This window comes from Rhynchophorus ferrugineus, unplaced genomic scaffold (assembly GCF_030347505.1).
Source record: "Rhynchophorus ferrugineus isolate W39M unplaced genomic scaffold, kcgeb_rfMv2 rfM3, whole genome shotgun sequence".
Classification (NCBI taxonomy): Eukaryota; Metazoa; Arthropoda; class Insecta; order Coleoptera; family Curculionidae; genus Rhynchophorus; species Rhynchophorus ferrugineus.
In genome coordinates this window covers 66,127,034-66,148,207 of record NW_027472582.1, presented here as the reverse complement: position 1 = coordinate 66,148,207, position 21,174 = coordinate 66,127,034, and the positions used below count along the sequence as shown (strand labels likewise).

Here is a 21,174-nt window from a genome sequence, read left to right as displayed (position 1 = left end):
AAGTTGCTTTACATAAAATCGAATGTAGTTTAATGAGGATATCTGGAACTTTATTCTAAACTCCATTATATTTCGAAATCAATATTGCAGTCGGTGGCCAAATTATCACGAATAATATTGAGGTTATTTAATTTTCTAGTTTAATTATATTATATTTTTTATTTGTATCTGTAATCTAGTAGTATCATAAAAACTACAAGAAAATATACGAGACAGTAATTTTAATATTATTAAATAATAATAGAATTAATTTTAATATTTAGTGATGCCGGCCTTTGTAGCAATAAAAGCTTCTATGCGTCGGGGGATGTTCTCAGTTGACTTTAAACTTGTGATACCGTACTCTGATGAGTTTCAATTAACTAGTACTTCGTGGTAATCAGTTTTTTGTAAAGGCCTGTTTGCTGAGTTTCCAACATGTTTTCTATGGGATTCTATGGGATATCTAGTGAATTCCCTGACCAAAGCAAAGTGGTGATTTAATCCACCAAATATGCAATAACACTTGTGGATTTGAGGTGCCGAATCATGCATTAAAATATAATTGTTATCGTCACGAAATAATTTATTGATATGCAGTAGTATCCGGGTTAGTACTCGCTTGTATCGGTCTTGTTTTATTGTTTGTCCCTTCTGCAATGTATAGATTGAAATAACACTAACCAGGTGTTGTAGAAAGGGTCTAAAAGGCAATCGGTGTAGAATTATACCAGGGCTTCGTTTTATAGAAAGACTTTTGTCAATCAAAATTTGGAAGGTTGATTTGTCGGAAAAGCACACAATGTTGTCTAGCTCTTTGGAGTTGTTTCTTTTCCATGCTGTTATTTAGGAGCGGTATTTTGGAAGGTCGTCGTATTATTAGAATTTCGTCAGTCAACCGCCTCCGGATTGTCCTCTTCTAAATCTGTACACCCTCTTCGTTTGTTATCATAATCAAGTGAGCAATTGGTACCATGTGTGGTGATCTTTTTTCTGCCACATTTGTCAATACGACTTGCTTCAAGAGGCCTTTTATTATCAATTTTAATTCTAATTCGATTGAATCTCCAGTAAAAGCCGCTATCTTTATCTGGGAATTTTATTGATTTAGGCTTTTTAGAGTTCTAAACTCCATCATCCTTTAATCTAAATATAAGGTACAAAAATAGAATAAAAATAAAATATATTTTGGTTTTGTTGCAATTAATTTAGTTGTATTTAGTACTGTTTACCTTTGGAATTGTCTTAACATTTATGGAGAACTCAGGTAGTTTTGAGGATTCCTCTAAAGAATTCATTATACTTGTGAAAATCGATTGTGTTGTTTATTTAGATATAAAAAATCCACTATATTTTCCTTTATTTTCAGAAATAGGGTTAAGTTAACTCTATAATAATAGTAACACATATTCAAGTAACATACTCTAAACATCTAAAAGAAATAAGTCATCTAGCATACATATCTTATTCTTTGAAATAGTTTTTTATTGTTGTCATATATTCTATCATGATATTAGAGTATCGCCACTGACTTCTTGAGTATGTAAGGTGTGGACAAGATAAACCATAATATTAGCAATATTGCATTTCGACCAAAGAAACTTCCTTATAACAAAAGATAATAAATTTAAAAATAAGGCCCATTAAGCTATGGGATGAATGATCAAAGCGTATAAATTAGTTCTTTTAATGTGAAGTTTTATTTTGGACAATCGGTACAATGTATTTCATTAAAAATTTTTCCCATCTTTCGGACCAGTTACAGATTCCATCTACAAAGAACGACGTACCTTATGGGGTTGTCTACGAATCGATCCATTTTTTTTTGGTATCTTCCTAAGAAGTGAAGTACTGTACAAGTAGGTCACCACTCATATGTCAGAAAAAGTGGTAATCAGAAGAAGTGAGGTCTTCAGAATACGGCGGATGGTGGAGTATTTTTTTTTAATGTTTCCAAGTATGTTTTCGCCGATTTTGTAATATTTGGCCGAGCGTTGTTGTGTTTAAGAATGACGCCTTTGCTCCTATTCCGGTCATGTTTCGCATAGTTCAAATACATCAATTTTGATCGATAGCGATCCCATTGATGGCTCATCGAGTAATGCCTTCAAAACATCCTCTTCATTGTTTTTTTTTGACTGTCCATAACGCTCTTTATTTATGGTGATCATCACTTTTAAAATTTCGAAACTAGTAATCACATGTTGAAATCGATGGACCATGGTTACCATAAGCTTCACACATCAATGGATTGCCTTTAGCCACCTTTTTATTGAAATTGAAATAAATTCTCGCACTGAAATAAAATTGTATTGAAGAACATGCAAACATGAAATGAATTACAAATGTAGCCGATGCGATTTAATGCACATTAACATCATCTGTGTAAATCTTTTAAAATTAATCTATAGTCTGTACATAATAAATTTAGGTATCTAACAAATATTAAATATGTTTTAAACTCAATCAATGACTTTAACAGTCACCATAAATAATCAAATAATTATCTAGAAACAAAATATTTTCTAGTCTGCGCGAAAAATTTAATTTTTATATTCTGTAGCGTGAGTAAACAAGCGAAAAGACCTTAATATGTTGCAATTAAAGCAATACAAATATGGTTACGTGATGAATGCACCAAATTTGTTATTCGTCTCCGACCTCTGGAAAAATAAAACACGGAAAAGTCATAAAGCTATATATCATTCAAGTTGACATGTACACCAAATTACAGTTGATGAATGTGAAACACGACAAGCTACGAAAAACAAAATACAAAATCACTTCAAATTGGTGAAACATTCGTTTGAAAGGGTTTCGTTAAAATATTAATTTACTTTGAAACACCTTTGATTTGATTATGTTTCATGCTATATCACATATAATTTTTAATTTTAACATAACATTCAGTTATAAAGGTTTTTAAAATTAAAAACTAATCTGCTTAGTCAGAAATTGAGTTTAGTATTAAAATATTTCAGTATTATTTATGAACATTTCTAACAAATATTTTTTTTAGTTTTCTGACAAAAGACGGATTTTAATAAGGTGATAACCAACAGTATTACTCATAACCGTATGGACAGCTTGGTTCTATGCGAACTCAAAATGCAACGATTTGCTTTCGTTAACTTTTTTTCTCCATAACTGGTTCCAATTATTCACTATTGTCTCCACCAATAAGCGTCGTAGTATCATCATATCTGTAAAGAAAATCGCAATATTGGCCTCCATACTTTTCCTTATGGTACACTTACTTTAATTTCTTTAATTGTAGAATAGGCATCCTCTTGTTTGACTCCAAACATTGTGGCTGAATGTGAATGTAAGAATTTAAAAGTCAAGTTTGATCTTTCCGTCACATTTTCGGAAGTTTATGGATCAGCTCTTCATGCCAAACCTTGTGGAAGACTTGAGCTACCTTGAGCTTAAGAATATGGTTGAATATATCTTAGGGTGCTTATAACCTACCTGATTAAATTGATGCACCTGGTCAATTATTAAATGTTTGTTTGTAGAAACGAACTGATATATAGGCACTAGGCTTTTTCATTCTACATTGAAATTATAACCATTATTATTAGTACAAACAATTATTGGTTCTGGTAATAAAAACTATGAAAATGAAATGCATTCTACATAATACCATATACATAGGCCATATATACTACAATACATATGAAATTCCGATGTACTAAGCTAGCTTTATGATAAAATTATATAATAAATAAACTGACTCTGTACATGAGCATGATATGTCATTTTCTAGTGAGCTTTGACTTTAAATTATTCTTCACTAACATATCAACTCAATGTGCAGAGCATAAAATGCAGAATAGAAAATACGGTTAATCTGAAGAAGGAAAGAAGATGAACAGAATAGGTAAGGGTCTGAAGAAACTAGAGAAAATATTAACTCAAAACAGTTTCTCAAAGAAATATATTGAAAAGCAAAAAAACTATATTAATGTATACAAAAAATATTATTAGAAAAAATCTGCTGGTCATTTTTATGTTCTAGTAAGCATTGACCTTTTATCATGATTTACCAATATGCCGACTTAAGATGCAATATGTATGACACAGAATAGAAGATATATAACATATAAGACAATAGACATGATGAAGGCAAAAATATTAACAAAACAGGCAAGCATCTTAAGAAATTACTAAAGACATTGACTCTATAGTTCTATAATGTAAGAGGTCGAAAACCATAAAGGTCCGATTAAAAAAATAAGAAGAAGAGGATCATATATAAAAATCTGTCATATATAATAATACATGAATAATGCAAGCAGAATCCACAAGAAAAACAAGATTTAACATTTTTCTCCTTCCTCAAGTAACTAAGTAACTAACTAAGTAAGTTCACTCAAGCTTTAACACAATTGGTCGATAGAGAAAAATTGCTATATTCTTAACCACATTCTTCCTAGGAGTCCCCAATATTTATTGTTGGGACTGTATTAAAGCCTACAGAGTAGAAACAAATTTATACAGAAATAGAACCTGCCAAAACATACATTGTCATATTATAAAATTGTTTTTCATTTCAAACTTCATATAGAAAAGCTATCAAAATCCAAAGTTGTTTACATTTAGTAGGTAACTTAATCTGCCCTTTAGATACCCTTTTGTTAGCTATCACAAACCATCCCTCGTCAAATTGCCGGGATTATAATGTCATTATTGACAGTATTAATTAATACTTCAGAAGTACGGATTAAAAGTCAAAAGCCACGAAATTCATTAAGTAAATCTGATATAGTTCAATATCGGTATTAATTAATTTAAAACTTCTGCCTTTTTTCCTCGAACCCACGGGATTTTTATATAAGACATGGCAGCGTTTAATAGACTTATGTTTCTGACAGGTTGAGAACGACACCGATATATATCGTTTATGAGAAAATTATTCCTTCTTCGACAACCGGTGCAAAATAACATAATTTTTTGAACTATTGAATCTTGAGTTGGTATGTTGGTAAAACATGAAACAACATCAAACTCTATTGCAAATGAAATTCCGTTTAATAGATCGTGTAAAACCGTGTTATTAAACACATTTCATTAAATTATGTTTATAAAAGGCTTTACCAGTATTTATCTTGTAGTTTTTTGATAATAAATAAAATGTTAATGAATTTGAAATTGGACAAACTTAATGTCTGTACTGTTTGAAAAAGCGTTTACGATATCGAGAAAACCTACCAAGATAAAAAGATGCTTGACAATGTTTGGCACGAGGGACTCTTTTAATTTAAATTTTTACCTTCTAAATTCTTACATATCAATCAGAATGTTTGTAGTCATGCAGGAGGAAATTTCTATCATACGTGGTTAATTCACCGGACACACCACATTTAAATTTACGACTTGCTCAGTTTGATAAATTGCTTTCGAAAATATGTGAAAATGGATTGCTGTCAAACCAAAATTATTCCTCCGACACGTTATCGCCATATTGGCAGTGAGACGAATTAAATAAAGATAGGAAATGTTATCACTAAAACATATAACCATATATATCATACACATCATATACATCATATACATCATATACATCATATACATCATATACACCATATATATCATATTCACCTTACTCATCATATATATCATATACATCGTATACAACATACACATCATATACATCATATATATCATCTACATTATATACATTATATACACCATATACATCATATACATGGTATACAACAAATACATCATATATATTATGTGTGATGCTTCTGTGGGCGTATAGTAATCTAGTAATATTCAGAGCCTGATACCAACACTGCTCTTATCTCTTAATGATGAAATACAAATCTAAAATATTAATCAAAATGATTAAGACTAAAAACAAAAGGCTACCAAATTCAATAAGTACACCTCATATAGTTCAATGTTCATATTAATTAATTTAAAATTTCCGCCTTATTTCATCGAATCCACTGGTGTTTTTTATATAAGACATAGCAGCGTTTAATGGACTCATGTTTTTGACAGGCTGAGAACGACATACTTTGCCGAGATATCCTTTGATTTATGAAAAAATAATTCCTTTCGCGACCGGTGCAAAATAATTGATTTTCATTTATATCCCGTAATATCCGGGGCATTTTACGAGTTTTTAAATATTTGCGATTTAAAATTGCATCGAAATTGATTTCAGCTGCGATGTTTAAACTGCAGCAATTCGGTCTGTTTGATTAAGGTGGGGGGTGTACGTATCGAGTTTGTTTATTTATTTTTAATTTAACGTGTTATTTAAAATATTATTGGTGATATTTTAATTCTTTCTTGTTCTTTTTTTATGAAATACTATGATACAATATGCGCCTAGTTTGGCATTAAAAGGTTCTATTTATTAGAATTTTAAAATTTGAGTGTTAGTGGGAAATAGCGACATATCAATGGTAAAAAACGTAATCTGTTTGTTCATATTCATGGTTTTTGACATTTCTCAACATAAAACAATAGTTTTCTAGTTAGTATTTTTGAGTTATTCATTGTTACACTCAACATTCCTTTATTGTTTGATTTGAAAACATCTGCTGTCGAATACCACCAAATATATTTAGAAACCTATTGTGACACAACTTCGTCGTATCTTAACTGTCTATCTTAGTTGGCATAGACTTTTAAAACGTTAAAAAATTGATTAACTATTGTATATCTGTCAAAACAACATCAAAAGGACCAAAATAAATGCAAGCGTCACATACAAGAGGCTTTGTATAACAGCTCATTGTTTGTCATCTTGCTATATTAAAAACGCGTTCCTAAGAAAAAAACTAATATTCTAGTCATATAAATTTTTAGGAAATTTTGACCCGAGATTATATACGTGAAAATAAAATATAAATTACGTGAAGCAATGAACACACGCCCAAAAGAATTGAAGTTTCTCAAAAATCAATTTGTAAACTTTTGAAAGCCTATGGAGTTACACAAAAGCAAGAAATTTGCATCGCATGATTTGACGGTATCTCTAACTTTGAAGGTCAATGGTATATATCTGAATTGAGGTCTCAATGCTAGAAATTGAAGTCGTTTTTCTTCGATCATGAAAAAGGGAAACATTATGATAATATAATTAGAGAATAGTGGTATACCATAACACTATTTAACAGGTCAATTTGAAAGTCCCCGACCTGACACATAGATGGCGCTACTTGAATTAAATCCATATGTTTTTTAGTTAGCTCTAACTCTCAAAGGATGCGTGTATTAATTTGATAGCTGTCGGATCCTTAGTTTGTGAATTATAGCATTTTGAGTGAAGCAACTCTTGTTATTGTGAAAAAATTGATAAAAAGGAATTTCGCGTGTTGATAAAATATTGCTTTTTGAATTAGACGTGGTGAAATGAAGACGCACCGAAGACGGTGAACACAGTGCACGCCCGAATGAGCTTATTACCGACGAAAACATTTTAAAAAATCAACAAAATGATTTTGAATGACCATAAATTGGTGCAGCGCGATCTCACCTTTGACCAAAAACAACGACGATTTTATGATTCGGAGCAGCGTTTGAAGATGATCAAGCGTAATATACCCGAGTTTTTGCATCGATATGTGACAATGGATGAAACATGGCTCCATCATTTGTCTCCGAAGTCCAACTGACAGTCATCCGAGCGGAATATACACGATGAACCCTCTCCAAAGCGTGGGAAAATGCAACAGTCGGCTGGCAAGGTTATGGCGTCTGTATTTTCGTATATGCACGGAATAATTTTCATTGACTACCTTGAAAAAGGAAGGATCATCAACAGCGCCTATTACATAGCATTATTGGACCATATCAATGATGAAATCGCCGAAAAATGCGCCGCGTTTGAAGAAAAAGAAAGTGCTGCTTCACCAAAACAGTGCACCGTGTCAAAAATCCATGAATTCGGCTCCAGATTTGGCACACAGCGACTATTTCATGTTCTCAGATCTCAAAAGAATGCTCGCTGGGAAGAAATTTTCGTCGAATGAAAGATTGCCGAAACTGAGGCATATTTTCAATCAAAGGACAAATAGTACTGCAAAAATGGTATCAAAAAGTTGGAGGGTCGCTATAATTAGTATATTACCTTTCAATGGAATTGTGTTGAATAAAAAACTATTTTTGTCAAAAAAATGTGTTTTACTGTGGTAGGCCGGGGACTTTTCAATTGACCTGTTACTTATTGGTTTTAATAGCACTGCTATTAACAATTCAACTAAGAATAAGAATATATTGATTAAGGTTAACCTGATTCTTCATTCTGACAACGAAATTATTAAAAAATTGTATTTAATATATTTAAGTTAAAAAAATATGCCTGTAAAGATAATATATTTATGTCGAATATGAAATTTATATTAAATAATGGAAAAAATTATAGTTTTCAACGAGAAATTCTTATAACAATATATTCCTATTTTGAAGAAAAAAAATCAGAAAAACCCTTGCATTCGTACAATAATTATGTTAAAATATATGTTATTCATACATATTTTTTTTATTTTAGGTAAGTAATGCCACTTAGTTCGTAGTCCTGCAGTTCTAGAGGAAAGAGAGAGGTAAGTAAATATTGATTTTTAATCTCTGAATATGTATTTTATTAGTATATTCAATATTGATTAAAATATGTTTAATGACTTCGAAATGATTTATTTGATAACAGACAATCAAAAAATCCAATTCATGTTGTGTATTTGTTTATTTTGGGCGTAAAGCTCAATAAATCAATGCATGAAATTTAAATATCTCTTTTGAATTGGTTCGGACCTTTCATTCAGATATCTGACCCGAGATATAAAATATAGTATAAATTTTTTTAATAATATACCTTTCCAAGTTATCCATTTAAAATAGAGATCATTGTGAAAGTAGAAATTGTCTTACGCTTATTTTGATCTTGGATTATTAATATGATGACTTCACTCATTGAACTTTTTTTATCTGAAACAGTGCCTTGTTTTAGGTGAATAATATTTTCAAGTAATTGCTTATTTTGTCTTGTTATTTTATCTCTTTATTACGCCCAATTCAGGTTATTTTAAGTTTAATATAATACATAAATATTTTATGCTACTTGTGTTTGTTTGTTATAGACTTGTAAAAACTCTTGTTATAATTCCATTAAAATGAAGCAGTATTTATAGATTTTATTGTTGAATTTGTTAACATTAGAATTACGCCAATAACCCTAAAACGAAACTATATAGACACACTTTGGTGTCACTTAAAGCATTCGTAAAGATGATAATTAGAAATAGAATAATCAGTTGCGATCATGTGAGATATAAAATTCGGATGAATATAATTATGTAGTTTTAAATTATTATATCAGCGTAAAGCTAGTTTTGTACGAATTACACGTTAAGCTTTATTTAAATGGTATAATTTTATACAATTAATATTAAAATTAATGATATATGGTAATGTAGTGCTGGCATCAATACTGATTATTAAGACATTTAATTTTTATATATTTTAAAGTCTCCTTTTACCAACTATGGGTTTATCCGGACTGGACCTACAGTTTAACGTGAGTTTCGAACCACGGTTCTCGGCATTAAGCCTACCGACTGGCGAGTGACCAACTTAGAAATAATCCCAGAAGACATCCGCTCTTACCCAGCCTGGTACTGGCGTGACTGGGATCATTTTTCTTGTCGGATTTTGCAGTATTGCCTAGGACAATCACAAATATTAAATAATCACAGATATAATTTTAAGACCATGCCCCTAGAGTCGAACCCGCTACTATCGCAGTAGGTGGACCATCCTGTCGCCTTCACCACTGTGGCTAATTTTTATGTTGTAAAGAACAAAAGGAATATTAAAAAAGTTCTTAAAATTACTTTCAATGACTATAATTTTCAAAAAGTCATTGATGAAGTATATTTTGCTTAAAAATAATTCAGTTTTCGGCTTTTCTAGTTTATAGCTGATTACACTGCTTAAATTTTTTTTTGTTCTATAACACAGGTTGAGTTTGAGAAAAAAGCCGTTTTATTTAGGCCTTTTTGTCAAATTGTACCTGCTGAACACAAAAACTTAAAGGATTTTTTTGTTTCTTTACGTACCATTTTATAGTTATAAAAAATTAAATTAGTACAAATATATAAAGAAAATATGAAAATTTTATATCATATTTATATATCTTTTATTATTAATTTAATAAAAAATAGCAATTTATATTTACAAATAGACAGTGATTCAAAATAGCTCAGGTTTAAGTGGTTAATAAAAAAAATGAGCCATATATTCGGAGAGAAAATGTCGAAATATTAACTGTACCACTTGTGAATACTAGAGTCCCTCTCATTACAAACCAGCAATAATCTGCTAACATTTTAGTATTCCATCTTTCTGGATAACGCTCTTCTATCTATTTTGTAATCTGGTGAAAGGGTTCACGTTGTTCGTCATTCACGCTTCCAAGGTTAGAAGGAAAAAATCAAAATGGGAGTGCAAGAAAAGTATTTTTAAAGATATTCTGTACCTCATCATCTACTTGTAACAAGTCAACTAGACATTTTCATCTTCAACACTGCTTAAAAATCAATGAATTACTCTCTTTAGAGATAACCGAGCCACTAACTGTTTCGCGGTAAAACCTTCATCGAATTCATAGTTTCTCTACAGTTTTCCTTATTTGTAGGCCAAAAAATGCCTTCTTTTGGTATAGCATCACTTAATTTGGAGAAAACAGTTTTTAAATACAAAAATCCTTTATTATTTTTTACCAAGTTTTATTTGTAAATGTGAAAGAATCGTATTTTCTTTCTTTAACGTGAAATAAGTGGTTCATGTTTACTACACTTGATTTACCACAGACAAGACTAGTTCTTTTTGACCAATATTTACTTCACATTAATTTTTGGGGTGCCTACTCTCCGATAAACAGAGGAAATAACAATATTAACCTCCCTGTAATCCAAGAAATATAGCAATATATGTTAAATCAGCACAAACTTTCCAGTTGTACTCTTTGTATTTGATTAAGTGTAAGATTAGCTTCATATTTTCATACATTTCTTTTAAAATTACTCTATATGCAATATGTATCTTTTAAGGCAGTTCTTAAGCGTAAATAGTATTTGCACTATTACTAGGGAACGTGACGTGTTAGATAACCATATTTATAGACAATGTTTTTAACAATGGAATAAGGACTTCAAAACATGTAATCTTTATGCTAGAATTTTATTTTCTAAAGTTTCTAATATTGTGTCATTTCCATATATTTAGTCATTTCTAAAATTTGTGTCACATAGTGTTTTTTCATCAACATGTTACATTTTACTCTCTGATTCTCTTAAAATTTATAATAACAAGTATACCAGTAGTACCCGGTTAGAATCATCTAGGCGTAACAATCCTTCTACTCATGTAATTATATCAGCCAGGGTTTGAATCATGCTTGTGTGTCTTTATTTTTTAAATGTGATTGTTTGTGCTTCTCTATAAAGAGCAAAAGAACAACCACACTATATAAACTCCTGTTGGTATAAAGGAGACTTCAAGGCATGATTAAAATAGCTTCAAATAAAAATTAAAAAGTTATTGACTGCATGAATTATTGGAAATTCGACCGTATACTACCACCTTTTTTAATCAAGATAGGATCGTAAATATTCCGGTATCGTAGAACGGTTTACCAAGCTCACCGCTCATACTGTTTGTTAATTTCAGCATAATAACACTGGGGGTATTCAATTCAGTTATTGTATCAGCGCCGTAAGCTTTTGGAGACAGAATAATACATTTTCATTGCAAAATTATCATTCGGTTATTCGGTTGTTATTATACAATTCACATGTTATTGGTTGCATAAGTTGGATGGGTCCATATAACTATATATACGTCGGAACTATCGACTGAAAACAGTATTTACTATTTCAGTAAAATGCACACTTCCACTGTTTCTTAAAATAGTGATAACAGATAGATGTGTACGAATTTCTTCTCTGAGAGGGACGGAAATAATTACCTGGATGTTTGTGCCCTAGAAATCAATTCATTTTAAGTAATTTGAAATTATTCCCAATATATTTTATCGCAATTCAATATTTGAAATAACAATTAACAATGACATAATATAATTGGTTTAGTTGGTAATACCATAATGATAGCTGTATAGCTCTTTTTTGACTCTTTTGCAAATATATAATCCTTTCAATAAAAAGTCGATATACGTTATAGATAACATTGAATATAATAACACATGCAGTTTGTAAAAACGTAAAATTCGCGTTAAAGTCCAAGCGGATTTTTCCTCCTCATTTTGCTTTAATTAAAAACTTACAAAATGTTGCCTGATGCGTCGGAAAATATAACCGAATCAATTTGTAACATTTAATATGTATTGATACTGGTCAACACTGTTGTCAAATATCTACAAGATTATTCATGACATTAGTTATACTAATTAGAGGTTACAAACCAGCAAACGTTGTACACCAAAATTCTAAGTTAATACGAAAATATTGCGACATGCTGACGCCATACATTTTAATGAAGTGCATTTATTGGATAGACTATTTCTAGCTTTCCTAAATATCCTCTGCGTTTACCGAGATATTCTTGGGATTTTATAAACTATTTGAATTCGAATACATCTACTGTGGACACTTGACAACACTGTCTAACAGTTATAAAACAGTTTTTACGTCTTCACGAACTGCATTTGCCGTTGTATTTGACGTCATTTATGCCATTGTCATATATTCCATATGTCATTCCATGTCATATGTCCATTGGCTTTTTTATTTGAAGGGCTACATATTTGTAAAATAGCAAAAATAGAGCTGAGGCTGGATAAGAATTTAAATAACAATATAAAATTATTTTTCAGATAATTATTCAGTTAGATGAATCGTACTTTTTTCGTATATATTTATTACCTAATAAATTATACAGGGAGACAATTACGAACGGTAGATACTGAGAACAAATATGGAAGGAAAACTGTAACCTTAGAATGGCTAAAACTATAATTACAGAAATGGCCAGTGTAAGCTTGTATTCAGATGAAGTAATTGTGGACTTGAGCCCTGGATATCACGGCTTATCCTGAGGGCTATTTAATTTAATATCGTGAAGATGGGAAGGTCGCCTGAAACTGAAAGTTACATAGAAATTCCAAGGCCAAAGTCTGGCTACTCTACATATTCTCTATTTAATTATTATATTACAATGAAAGTGACTTTATTCTCTTGAAGCCTATTTCAAATTAGTTGTAGATATCAGATACGGAGATGGATAATATACGTTTTCTGCATATAATCGTGAATTTTCCTAATGATTCCGAAATCCAAATAAAAGCAAATAATTGTTATCTTTGGTTATTCAAAATACAGCTATCTTTGGACGGACGGATATTTATCTTTGGACGGACTCAAAATGGGTAACTTAACCATTTTGTGTGGCAATTTTCACTATAAATGGAATATTTCAATTCGAATACATTTACTGTGGAACATCTGTGAACAGACCCAATTTTTGACTTGTTTGTAGCGTCTAATTATTATCACTAATGTCGTGAATAATATTGTAGACATTTAAGAACAGCGTCGACCACGGTTTTGGTTATTTCACAGAAAATAAGTAGCAACGATACCCAAAATAAACATTATCACCAGAAAAAATTATTATTAATATTGTTTTTCAATGTATTCCAAATCATTCTCACAAGTCATTAAATCTTCATGTAATAATCTTTATTCACATGCCGAAATATGTTACCATTGTTATATCTAAAATTATATCGTTAAGTTGCTAAATACAAAGACGCAATTAATGAAGTTGTACATCTTTAGTGATACAGAAGGAGCTATTCACGATTTTCAATTACCCAGTCCTCATCCATTCGTTTTGTTGAGTTCTTGTTTCGTACGGGACCCGCCGTAGCAGAGGGATTAACTTTATATATACAAAAGTTCCGCAGAGTGAAATAATGTAGCGGCGGGAAAATAAGAATTTAACAGGAAGGACTTCGGAGGCTCGGTTTCTTCGGACTTTTTGTGTTAACGTATAATTCCCTCTCTATATTGTCTAAAAATATCACGAAAGTAACCGGAACTTATCAGAAGTTGAGATTCGGCATGAGAAATAAACTTTGGAAACCTATATAAATATATATATTTATATATATATATTTATATATATATATATATATATATATATATATATATATATATATATTTATATATATATATATATATATTGGGATGCGCATGGAATAAATTTCATTGACAACCTTGAAAAAGGAAGGACCATGAAATCGCCGAAAATCAGCCGCATTTGAAGAAAAAGAAAGCGCTGCTTCAATAAGACAATGCACCGTGTCATAAGTCAGTGAAAACGATGACAAAAATCCTTCGAATTCCAAAAATTGGGCTTCGAATTGCTTCCTCATCCACTGTATCCCCCAGATCTGGCCCCAGCGACTATTTCCTGTTCTCAGATCTCAAAAGAATGCTCGCTGGGAAGAAAATTTCGCCGAATAAAGAGGTGATCACCGAAACTGAGGCCTATTTTGAAGCAAAGAACAAATCGTACTACAATAATGTTATCGAAAAGTTGGAGGGTTACTCTAATTAGTGTATCACCCTTGAAGGGAATTATGTTGAATAAAAAAAACTAATTTGGCCAAAAAAATGTGTTTTATTAGGTAAGCCGGAGACTTCAATTTACCTGTTACTCCCATTAAGCTGATAGTATGATACTTTTTGACGCAAATCGCCCATAAATAAAAGTTGAGAGTAATCTACTTAGCATTACAATAGCATTAGCAACTACTAAACAATTTAAAAATATTTTAGACAATTATGAATAATAACTAAGAAGAATAGATCACAGGAAGACAAGTTCAAGACAATTAACTTCAAAACTCTTGGTTCAGTACATGTTTGATATCAGCATTTCCTTCGGAAAGTGAGAGTTTGGATTACTATAGCAATGGAATGCATATAACATCCATATTCACCTATTTGTTGACTATCTAGTAACTTTTCCTTAAACTCCAAAATGGCCAGCACAAACTTAATTAGCGTTTGATGAATGTACTCCTACTATTGTTCACCATATAAAAGTTTAAAATATAACTGTATAAATTCAAAGGGTTTTGTCTGTCCAACCTCCGAGTAGGTCCTCTCAACGTTGAACTGAATTTGAATAACTTGTAATTAAATTACTTCTTAAAACATAATTTGTAAGTTGTATTTCAAATACCTGACGTCAATGTATTTTGAAGTTAACATTTAAAAATATATTTGAATAAAATTAGAAAATGTTTACACAAACCTCCAAAAAAAATACCTCCATCGACATCACGTTCCAAAGCTGTCTAAGAGATGAAAGAGGTAATACGTAGCGATGGAAAGTAAATTTAAGGTAAGACAAATTGGGGCATTTTTGTTATTTATAATTCTACAATCAGTTTCATAGTTTAGGAGTTAAAACCTAATATTTTCAATAAATTACATTTTTTATATCAACTTCAACTCTACGGTTAAACTAATTTAATTACGTTTTACATTTTTGCAGCATTACCGGAGCTTTCTCTGCGATCATTCCTTTCCTTATTTTTTAATTACTTATCCTGAACAAATTAAGGATAAAATCTTCGGAGGGGAGATTTAATTCTTCGGAGGATTCGATTTTTCTTTCAGATTTCGCAAAGTTGCAATTTGTTTGCCATAGCAGCTATACCCAGTTCTAATATAACTCCCAGTTTCCATGATTAATTAATTACATAATGGAATGAAGCATAAATTATAATTAAATATATCTGATATTTCTAATAAATGTCGTAATCAAATTTCGTTGGTAGATCTAAATGAGTATCAATGATGTTAAGTTATGATGTTAAGTTAGTCACTAATGATCTACTTTTAAGACTATTTTCTATTTAAATTAGAATAGTAATGTGTTAAATTAAGGAAAAAAATGTTAGAGCAGGTTATTTGATCAAAATATTATTTAGGATCTCCAATTCTTACACCAGATAGGTTTCTTAAAATAAATTAAAAATGACATAATTTCATACATAATAATCCAATAAAATAAACGACTGTGAACGATATTATCACGCTAAATTATATTTTGCATTTTCTGTAGAAGGAACAAATTAATGTGTCCGACTTACAGGGAGGTATAAAGAGCTGTGGAGGAAAAACCCAACATATTTACATTTCATCTCAACATAGATTAACAAAATCGAAGAATCGAGAATGCGAAGAATCGCCTGTCCTCTTTGTTTACGTGTTATTTGGCATTCTGAAATCAGTTTTTAATTTAATTTAATGGCTGATGAACAGAGAAGAGCTAAGAAATGTTTTTCTTGCTTAAGGAGTGATAGTAATTGATATGGTTCTGCAGATATAGTATATCATTGTACTAGCAGATTTTAGTGGTATTAATTTTTCATTCATTTCAGTTTACATCATTTTCATTAAATACATCTCTTATCAAAACACTAACCGAATATTGAAGGTAATAGAAATATTAATATGAGCATCAAGAGTTAAAATGAATTTTACTAAAATATTAACATTTTTAAAAATAGCTTCATAAAATTTTAATTCCTCATTTTTTGGCGAGTTGTTATTTTACACATGGGATATAAAATAAAGGAGATAGCAGTAGATAAATGAAAGTCATAGAAATTAAATATGAGCTAATTGCAAGGGTGAGATCAAAATAGTGAAATAAATAAGCAAAAAATTATGCAATTTTATTTAAAAATTTAGGTAAAGAAATTACTCATTTAATCAGCTTAAGATATTTATTGTTTTTGTAATATATGTTTAGGTGAGAAATATAAATAAATGATATAGAATGGGGCAAAAGTCCCGCTACTATTTTGTTGCGGATAATCTTGTTTATGTGACGTTTAGCTCAGATTCGCTTTAACTATTGTGTTGTGTAGACGTCCTAATTTTATTATTGGTAAATATGCGCCACAAGAACGAGCAGAAATAGTGACAATATTTATTGAAAATAATCATTCCATTATTGCCACTCAGCGGAAATTGCGTCAATGGTAGCGGGACTTATATATTATATGAATAATTTTTTTTAATTTAATGATTATATTGTCACTAGCTATTTACACCGACCAACCTACAATTTGTCTTTATGATAACTTAAAATTAGGTATATAACAAGGAGGACCCATCGGTCCTATATCAGTCTCTTGTGAAATAATGTTTACACATGTCGCTGCTGTATTTTTTATTAACTACACTTCACTAGACAACACTAAACAAGATCAGATAGTTTGATTCTTTTGAGTCAGGAAACAGACTCTGATGGTATCCAAAAGTTGCAATAGCTCAATATTCTCAAGAGAATGGACTCTTTCCTCATGCCACGCCAGCGAAGTTTTGCATCAAGATTACTTCCGAGATATTTAGCGTTATTGCTATATGGAATGATAGTATTATTTAATGTTATTGGTGCATGTATGGTCTGATTATAGGTGAACTGCACATGCACAGATTACTTTCGTTAATTTTTATTTTCCAAGCTTGTGTCCAATTATTTATATTGTCACTTGCCTGTTGTAATTTTCGTGTGGATTCTTCACTATAGTCTCCGACAGATATAATCGCAGTATCATCAGCAAATGTAGCCGTCACAATATTTTCCATTTGTGGTATATCATAAGTGAAGAGTAGATAAAGCATTGGCCCCAATACACTTCCTTGTAGCACACCTGTGTTAGCTTTTTTATTATTGTAGAGTAAGCTTCTTCTTATTTAACTCTAAACATTACGTGTACATCTGCCTGTAATGTACGATTTTAGTAGTTCGGTGTGTCGTTTTGGTAACATTTTCTGTAGTTTATGGACAAGGCCTTCATGCCAAACCTTATCGAAGGCTTGTGCTCTATCTAAGAATAGAGCTGAGCATACTTTTTTACTTTCGTAGGCTTTTTCAATAACATCTTTTATACTGTCGACCTGGCCAATTATTGAATGCGTATTAATAAACCCAAACTGGTGTATTAGTATTAGGTTTTTTCTCTCTGCGATATGAATATATTAATAAAGTATGTAGCACTTAAAATTAGACTAGGTACATAATTTGCATATATGGAATCCATAGGAAAATATATTTTGAAGTATTAACAGTAAATTAATAAACATTTAAAATCATTCATATACATTTTAATGTGTTTAACGATTAACACAATAATATATGTAACTTAGTGATATTTTATTTTATGAACTTTGTATCAGTTATTTTAATTATTTTCCTTACAAACTTAAATTTTGAAAAATCACTAGATAATTTAATGATTGCAAATACATTTCTTTAATATGTATTTCTAAATTGTAAAATCTAAATTACATAATTGTGTTTCAATTGACTATTTACGCATTTTAAAAAAAGTTTAATCATATATTATCTGTTTTAATATACAAACATGTATTACTTCATTTATTATTTCATATTTATGAACGAAAAAAAACTCTAAAAGCGATTGCAGTATCATCTAGTTTGTAAACATCGGAAACAATACTCACTGTTTGTTTTTTAGGATATTAATTCCGGAAATAGTCTAAATATAGTAGGTTCTATATGAAACTTGTTACTCTATTGAACACTATCCGTTTTCTACCCCATCTGCATTTAAATCATCATATATTCATAGACCCGTTCCAATATTTTCGAGAAAACGCTCAATTGACGAAGAATAAATGCGTGTTAGCAGGTTTTTCCCTTGTTTTCGATGCGGCGATGCTGGTAAAATGTAAATATTTGCGTTTAAAGCGGGTCTGGTGGATTGGATGCTTTTCACTCCATTTTAATCGTAGCCAGCGTAGGTACGAACTGGGTTTGCCACATTTGATCCTGATGCGGTTTTTTAAAAAAGCTCCGGGGAGTGCATTTTGTTCAGACCTGGCGAGCACATTTTCGAAGGTTAACCCCATCGCATGTATACGTATATATACTTTACTGTTAAATTTTAAAGTTACTATATATTTTCTTTATATTTTTACTAAACTGAAAATTAGTGTTGGAAACTATCTAAAATCGACTATCGACTGTTTAGTAATTCACTATTTTTACTATCGACTGTTTCAGTGTACTTTTATTTTTGGTTCTACTAGTTTCATTCGACTGATTTTTGACGTTCTGGCTCTGTCGGCTTAGCCGCGACCTTGACAAAAATGTAGTTTTGTGATTTTTTTGGTATTTTGCTTGCTAAATAACAAAATATTGTGGATTAATAGAACAGCATTTAGGACCGATATTTTTCAAGATGGTCAATGTAACAGGGTAAAAATATTAAAATTGTGAATGATAAATAGTAAAATACTTTTGACTTTTTATGGCAATAATAGATAATATTTGATTACTCTCTCGAGTTTTGTTAAAAAATAGAATCAACAATGGAGGTTAATTTTCTGAAATTTACAAAGCCTTCTTAAAATTAAATACCATCCAACTTAATATATAAATACATCAGCTTTAAAGTATGTCTTTCAAGTAAAACGTCGCTACTTCAGAAATCCAGATTTTTAACGTTTATTACATCATGACATCGAGTTCCTCTTTTGCAACTTCAAAAGGAATTTTATAAATATTTTACCGCGTATATTGCGTTCAGGGCGTGTGTGTTGGCGAAAAAAAAATCCAACAAAAAACTTTTCAGACCAGAACCGCAACAAAAAGCAACCGGCTTAAACGTTTTCCAAAAGATTTATGAATCTGTCAAATATGCTGGAACCTTTGAAAATATTTTTAAAATAACGAAATACTGTGTTCGTCACGTGGACGTCTTGGTACAATGTCACTGTAGAGTCACAACATATCGAAAGAATGGAAAATTAATTTTGGAAAAGCTTTATCTCTAGGTTCAATAAATTTTATCAATATAAAATTGAAATATTTTAAATAGATAGGATATTTAAAATTGTTAAAAAGTGATAGTAATATTTTTATTTACTTTACTATATTATCAGCGATATCTGACTGGGATAGACCAAATAATATAAATGTCTGAACTATTCTCAATATTTATTTATTAAGAAGCTGTAGAGCTACCATTAATTTCAAAACAGCTGCAATTCTCAGCGGAATAGATTCGTGGAATGTTTGAATATTTTCGAATAAAATGTTGTCCCATACTTGCACCAAAACATCTGTCAATGAGGCTTCAATGATGTTGAAGATATACACATACTAAAATACTAAAATTTCCCGTTAAATGTTCAATTATATTGACCTCTGGCATTTGTTCAGACCATTGAAGATATTTGATGATATTTTTGATTTTATTCTGATGCTCTTTACACCAAGAGTGAGTAATTTTGGCTGTGTTTATGGACACAGAATTATTTTGGAATGTGGCATTATTTGGCAGCAATATGCTACTCACAGTAGGAACTTCATGATTGAGGATGTCTAGATATTCATTCACAGTCATCCGATCAGTGATGTGAATGGGATGATGAGCTGAATAACATGATATTGCAGCCATGTAGTAGTTAACTGTAACAAACAAGTAGTCTGCATCATCCACCTCATACTATCATTACGACAATTGTAAAGGGTGATCAATATATTTGGACTATGTAAATTAGTTTTCATGGAATTCAAATAAGTTTTTGTATATAAATAAATTCATATTAAAGCCTCGCCATTTTCTGTTTTAAAAAGTCCTATTTCACTTATTGTTTAATCAGAAATTCTAATTATCACTTGTTCCCATCTACACCAGAAAATTCGATACAGCAACAGAGACCTCCCTAGAAAAGTTATATAAACACCTGATTATTCGATTACATTAAAAGGACGCCAATATCTACCAATTTGGAAATAAATTGCTATCATATAGATAAGAAAATAGTGACTAGCAATATATAACACTTTTAAAAAGCATTATGCTGTTCATATTATTTTAATAAATCATTCATACTGGATTACTTTAAATAGTTCAAATAGTCAGCAAGTTATACGTGAAGTTATTCGTTTCAAGGGGCTATAATTAGGAGGGATCAACAATTGTTAGTTGGTTCATAATAATAATGAGTCATCCTAGACACCAATGGTTCTTCGGGAATTTTTCATTAAAAAAATCGCATCAAAATATCATTCTACATTCACCAAGTTCCTCTAATTTAAATCCAAAGGATATCTTTAAGCTCTGTTAAAGCCTTCGTATGGCTTATTATACCAATGAAA

At 30.7% G+C, this 21,174-nt stretch overlaps 1 protein-coding gene across 3 annotated transcripts in view; it reads left to right on the top strand.

Annotated features, from left to right (window-relative positions):
- sif (guanine nucleotide exchange factor still life) overlaps positions 1-21,174 on the top strand; it is a 293,884-nt gene that overhangs the window by 75,604 nt on the left and 197,106 nt on the right. The gene's annotated exons all lie outside the window — the stretch shown is intronic.